Raw genomic sequence first — 6,943 nt, forward strand, 5'->3', positions numbered from 1 at the left:
AGAAATAGTTTCAGGCAGAGCCCATATCCCAATCCATAATACTAAGACACCAATTCAGAGCCTTAGGCTATTGCCAGATAGCAGGTTTCTTGGAGGCTGCAGATATTAAAAAGAAGTCATTCACTTTGGACAACTGCCAGAGTCAGGATGAGATTTTACTCTTTCAGGTCCACAGGAGAAAGAAGTAAAGGACCTCAACCTGAAGTCTTATGTCTTAGAAATAGCATTTAAGGATGAGAGAAAATGAATCTAGAAATGGAAAGGATTTGTAAAAAACAAAAGTATTTTTGCTTTAAAAACATGTTTCCGCATATTTTTTGAAATGTGGTTAATTAAAATTGAAGGAGAATTGAGTCAATTCTTTACTAAATTCAAAACATGTTTTAAAGAACATATTCAAGAAATGGGTGCTGGTACTTCTTTAATAGGAATTTTTTTTAAAACCATACCTCCTTTTAATTGTTAAGTCATAAAGAGGTATCAAAATTAAGAGCAAAAATTACAGGGCAAGGCTTAACATAACTACTAGGAACGTCAAAGGATGTGAAAATGGGACTAGGCGCAGGGCAATATAAATTAATGAACATGGGAAGGACAAGGATGGGAAGAACAGTGAGCAAGTGCTGAAGATACTAAGGGAGAGGATCTGGTGTTGATCTTAGAAAAGCGCCTAGAAAAAAAATGGGACAAGATTTCTAAACCAAACTATGTGCTTAAGAGTCATCCTCACCATTGGCTCTGTCTCTGTCATCCTCTCTTTCCTCAGCCTCTTTTTCATCATCCTTGATCAACTCCAGCTGGTCTTCCCCCCGATCTTCATTATCAGCATCATATGTTATCTGCTGGTTTTGGGGGTAAGAATTTTATAGGGTGACTTAACTAAGGAGCAAAATAAGAGGCTGTGTTACACCACAGAGACTGGCGCACACACACACAAAAGAACCAGTGCTGGTGTGGATGTGGTGAAAAAGGATCTCTCAGTCATTGTTCATGGGAATGCTTACTGATTCAGGTTTTTTGTGGAAACAACATGGTCATTTATCAGAAGAAAATATAAATTGAGCTTACATTTGACCCAGCAATACCACTTCTGGGAATATACCCTGAGGGCCCAACAAGAGACCGCAGAAATGCCATCTGCCCTCCCATGCTCATTGCAGCACTATTCTCAGTAGCCAGAAGCTAGAAACAACCCAAGTGCCTGAGAACAGATGACTAGGTAAAGAAACTATATTAGATCTACACAATGGAATACTACAAAGCTCTTAAGAAAAATGAATTCATTGAATTTGTTTACAAATGGATAGACATGGAGAGTGTCATGCTGAATAATCAGAAGGAGAGGAAGAGACATAGAATGACTGCACTCATTTGTGAAATATAAAAACATAGTATGAGACTAATATCCAAAAACAGAACAAACAGGGACCAGGAGAAGTGGCCCATGGTTGGGAACTTGCCACAAGTGTGTGTGTGTGTGTGTGTGTGTGTGTGTGTGTAAGGTAGAGGGCAGTTAGAATAGAGAGGGGACCACTTTGACAATTATAGTTGGAAATGATCACTCTGTACAAGTACTGATAAAAAAGTGATAAAAGTAGGTAAAGATATATACATAACTTTTCAATATCTATTGCAAACCATGATGTCTAAGAAAACACAATGAGAGAGAGGGAGGGAGGAAGGGAGAGAGAGAACAAAATACGTACTATAGAAGCAGGCAGGGGGAAGGAAACTGGTGATATTGGTGGTGAGAAATGTATACTGGTTAAGGGATGAATGTTGGTACATGGTATGTCTGAACTCCAATCATGAACTACTTTGTAACTGTGTATCTCATGATTATTCAATTAAAAAAATAAAATTCAAAGAAAGGCCATGTTAGTGTTAATGTGCTGTGGTGGTCACATTACATTAACATCTTATTATACATCTAGGAGACATGTGATTTAATATGAGTTTGAGCCTTAATGAAACTAAGACATAAAATCAGAGTCAAGGGACTCTCCTATGAACATGCATTGGTAATTACACCAAAATTGGTTATTCTGATTTCACTTATCAGAAGCTGGTGAACAGCAAGAAACACAAGAATGATAGCCATAACTATTCTCTAAGTATTTTTTATATTTGCTTCTGCTACCTTAAGGCTTTATTTCCTGAAAAGTAGGGAAAGGAATATAAATGATAACTTTTCAGTATCTGCATTGCAAATCATAATAACCAAAATGAGAGAGTGAAGAGAGATGTCTTCCATAGAGCAGGTTGGGGTGGGGAATATTTAGGGAGTTGGATGGAAACTTGGTATATTGGTACTGAGAAATGTACACTGGTGAAGGGATGAGTGTTGGAACACAGTATGACTGAAACCGATCATGAACAAATTTATAATGTTCCATCTATTGGTGTTTCAATTAAAAATTTGAAAAATAGAAATCACCCATATAATTACAGGATTCTAACAGTGAATTAACTTAATATCACTATTATTAAACCAATGAAATTCACACTGGCACAATAAAACTTTGAAATTAGAAAGGAAATACAGGAAAATGAGACTCTTTCATCAAAGACGTTCAAGTTTACAAAATTCTGACAGGCATCAAGTGAAATGGCAGAACAGATACTGACACTCAAATCTCCCCCACGAATGTAAAGCAGACACCAACTACATAGTATGTAAAAGTCACATTCATTCACAGCTCCATTGGCCTAAGAGACACATAAATCTGGATATTGAAAGGTGCTTGACGATCACCAACTACATTGTAGTTGAAGGCCATGTGGGGGAAGGGAGTTGCGGGCTGAATGAGGGCTAGAGACTGAGCACAGCGGCCACTCAACACCTTTATTGCAAACCACAACAGCTAATTAGAGAGAGAGAACAGAAGGGAATGCCCTGCCACAGTGGCAGGGTGGGGGGGGGGGAGATGGGATTGGGGAGGGTGGGAGGGACGCCGGGTTTACGGGTGGTGGAGAATGGGCACTGGTGAAGGGATGGGATCCCGAACTTTGTATGAGGGAAGTATAAGCACAAAAGTGTATAAATCTGTAACTGTACCCTCACGGTGATTCTCTAATTAAATATAAATAAATTATAAAAATTATAAAAAAAAACACTTTGTATTTTTTAGGCCTATTCATGTTTTCTCCTTTAAATTTTCTAAATTTATTTAATTCTTACTAAATTTTACATTATAGGCTTTACCTATTTCATGGAAACAAATTATATTAGTGAAAAAAATTTTAAATAGCTTTTCTAATGACTATGAAGACATGATTATTACCATAATGAGACCAAGTACAAGATAAAAGTCAATGCAAAATGTTTTAAATATCAAGATTGAAAAATGTCTACATAAATGTAAGTCAGCATTATTTTATATTGTGTTTTTTTTGAATTTATTTATATAGGCTAAAGTAAAATAACAATAAATCATCACAAATTTGCAAAAAAAAAAAAAGAAAGGTGCTTGAACACAGTATTGAACATAATTAGAGGGAGGAGATCAATTTGTGAAGAAATACCTGTGCCAATGGGGGCTGTCCAGGTTCTTAGTATCTACAAGAAAGAAGTAAGCAAGACATGCTGTATTAAAAAGTGACAGAGAGCAAGAGTTTATTTGAAAGTGAAAAGTAAACTCTGTAAAGCAGAACACGCTAAGTACAGAGTGACTGGAAGCCCCAGGAAGTGTGTCAAGACCTGCTAGTTGTGAACTTAAAGGGTTTCCAGGAGAGTTATCAGGGTGGCATAGTGGGTGCCTGGGGACTGTCTGTGAATTGTCCCAGGTTGCCATTTGGCAATGTTGCCATTGCTCCTGTTCTTGATATATCCTACTTAGAATTCTAGTGAGAGTCAGAGCATTGCTGTAAGTAGACCTGACAAGGCAGAAAAGGACCAAAGCTGTAGAAATAATAGTGCACTACCTAGAAGTTAGAATTCTGCTGCTGCTAGAATATAAATGCAGGGACATCAACTAATTAAAACAAAAAAAATGATTCCTGGTGGTTTAAGCTACCTGTAACTGGAAGACTGGTTTTTCTCCCTACTCCATCAGCAAACTAAGTAGACATCAAGTTATGATCCACTGTGTGCTAGACTGTGAGTCACATCCTTGGCAAAAATAGTAGTCAGCAATGGTCAGAGGCAGAGACAGCACTGGGTTTTCCCTCTATGCTGTTCAACTCCACCTCTATTGGCAGTCCTATGATGATCCCTTGAGGCTTTTCATCCACTCATTGCCACTGCTCTCCCCCTTCCATCACAACCTTAGAAATGAGGGAAATTCCTGACAATAAATCCACAGTGCAGCAGCAGGGGGCCTGGAAAGAAGTCAACCCAGATGCATAAGCAAAAAATAATCTCAGAAAAACCGTTACAAAAATAAAGGAATTTCTCAACAAAAATGATAAGTCTCTCAAGGGCAAACTTTAGACACATTACTCAAGATGCAAACAAAGAAAACTGGAGGAGTTCAATCGTGATAAAAATGTGAAAAGTTAGAAAATCACAACTAAACAGAGAGAAGTATTGTCAGACATTGAGAAAGAATTAGCAACATGAGCACAAGGAATCTATCACCAAAGAGACTAAGAACATTAAAGAATTTCCAAACTGTGTTGCTAGATATGAGAAGCACATTAACGGGAATTCAATTTAACATGAAAATAATAACAAGTCACCTCAATCTTTTATTTTATTAGAGGGAAAGGGAGATACTCCAAGTGCTGTTCAAGGGGTGCAGGGATCCCAGCAGCAATCTAGGTCATCCCGATGAGTAGTTCAGCGGAGGCTCCCACGATGTGCTGCTGCTTGGCCTTGTAGTGCTGGGTATACATGGGCCAACCCAGCAGTACCTGAGATCTCCAGGCCTTCACCTGGAGATGCTTGATAGTGGAGAGTATCATGCGGTGGGGAGATCAAGCCCAGGTGATTGTACCTAACTGCATTATTATGTTCTGAACAAAAGACTTAATCTTCAGAAAGATAAGCAGAAATTGAAGGCTGTCGGTGCAGCTCAAGGGTAGAGCACTTACTTTGGAAGTGTGTGAGGCCCTAAATTCAATCCCCGGCACTGCAAAACATCTCTATCTCTTTCTCGTGGGTGGGAAGAGGGGCTGGAGACTGAGATCAATAAGCGATGACCTCTGAGTTAATCAATAATGCCCATGTAATAAAGTGCCCATAAATGCCCAAATGGGGCTAGAGAGATATCTCAAAGGACTGGAGCACCGGCTTTGCTGCCAGGAGGCATGGCTTGATCCTAGCATCTCATGTTTCCCCGAGCACTGCCAAGAGCAAGCACCAAGCCAGAGTAGGCCATGTGCCAAATTTGAGTGTGATGCAAACGGAAAACTCCCTCCCAAACAGTGCCAGTCAAGGAGAGAGTTCAAAGGTTTCATGTGACTGCTTTGCATGCAGGAGGTCTGTTTTCACTCTGAGTCCCTTGAATACCTTGACTAACATGGTCCTTTGACTATCACTAGGAGAAGTCCCTGAACACTACCAGCTCTGACATCCAGGGACAATGTTCAGAGTGTGAACAAATGTAGATTTGTGGAATGGTGTGCCCAGACTGGACATGAAAATGCCATATGCTTTTCCTAGACCTGGAAATACCCATTTATACTTTCTCACTTTGTTTGTATCCTTTATCATATATTTGGTAGGAGGATTTAGGCCACACCTATCGATGCTTGGGGGTTACTCCTGGTTCGCTCCTCAGGGATTATTTCTGGCAATTCTCAAAGGTCCATATGTGATGCTGGACATCAAACCCGGATTGACTGTGTGCAAGGCAAATGCCCCACCTGCTGTACTATGGCCCCAGCCCCTTCCTTATCATATCATTTTTTTTGTTTTTACTTGTTTTTTTTTCTTTTTGGGGTCGCACCCAGCGATGCATAGGGGTCATTCCTGGCTCTGCTCCCAGGAATTACTCCTGACGGTGCTCAGGGAACCATGTGGGATGCTGGGAATTGAAACCGGGATGGCCTCATTCAAGGCAAATGCCCTACCCTCAGTTGTATTGCTCCAGCCCCTCATATCTTTTTATTTTCAAAAACAATAAAATGTTTAAGGGTCAGTTAGTAACATTTACATTGCATGTAACTGACCAGGGTTCAATGCTTGACACATTAGATGATCCCCCGAGCACTGCCAGGAGTGATCTTTGAACACAGTTCCACAGGAAGCCCTGAGCACTACAAATTATGGTCCAATTTTTTTGTTGTTGTTGTTGTTTTTACTTATTTCTAAACTAGTGAATGACTGTGAGGGTACAGTTACATATTTACATATTTCCATGCTTGTGTTTCAGTCATAACAATGCTCGAGTGCCCATTCCTCCACCAGTGCCCATTCTCCAACATCGATGATCCCAGTAACCTTCCCACCTCCCACTCCATACCTCCCCCACCCTGCCTCTGTGGCAGGGCATTCTGTTTTGTTCTCTCTCTCCTTTTGGGTGTTGTGGTTTGTAATAAAGGCATTGAGTGGCCATCTTGTTCAATTTATAGTCTACTTTCAGCACGCATCTCCCATCCTGAGCGGGTCCTCCAACCACATTTTACATGGTGTTCCCTTCTCTATCTGAGCTGCCTTTTCCCCCAGCATGTGAGAGCAGCTTCCAAGCCATGGAGCAAACCTCCTGGTACTAATTTCTACTACTCTTGGGTTTTAGTCTCCCATTCTGTTATTTTATATTCCACAGATGAGTGCAATCTTGCTATGTCACTCTCTCTTTCTGACTCATTTCACTTAGAATGATACTTTCCATGTTGATCCACATATATGCAAAGTTCATGACTTCATCTGTTCTAACAGCTGCATAGTATTCCATTGTGTAGATGTATCAAAGTTTCTTTAACCAGTCATCTGTTCTCGAGCACTCGGGTTTTTTCCAGACTCTGGCTACTGTAAACAGTGCTGCGATGAACATACAAG

The sequence above is a fragment of the Sorex araneus genome, chromosome X (genome assembly GCF_027595985.1).
Source record: "Sorex araneus isolate mSorAra2 chromosome X, mSorAra2.pri, whole genome shotgun sequence".
NCBI classification, from domain to species: Eukaryota; Metazoa; Chordata; class Mammalia; order Eulipotyphla; family Soricidae; genus Sorex; species Sorex araneus.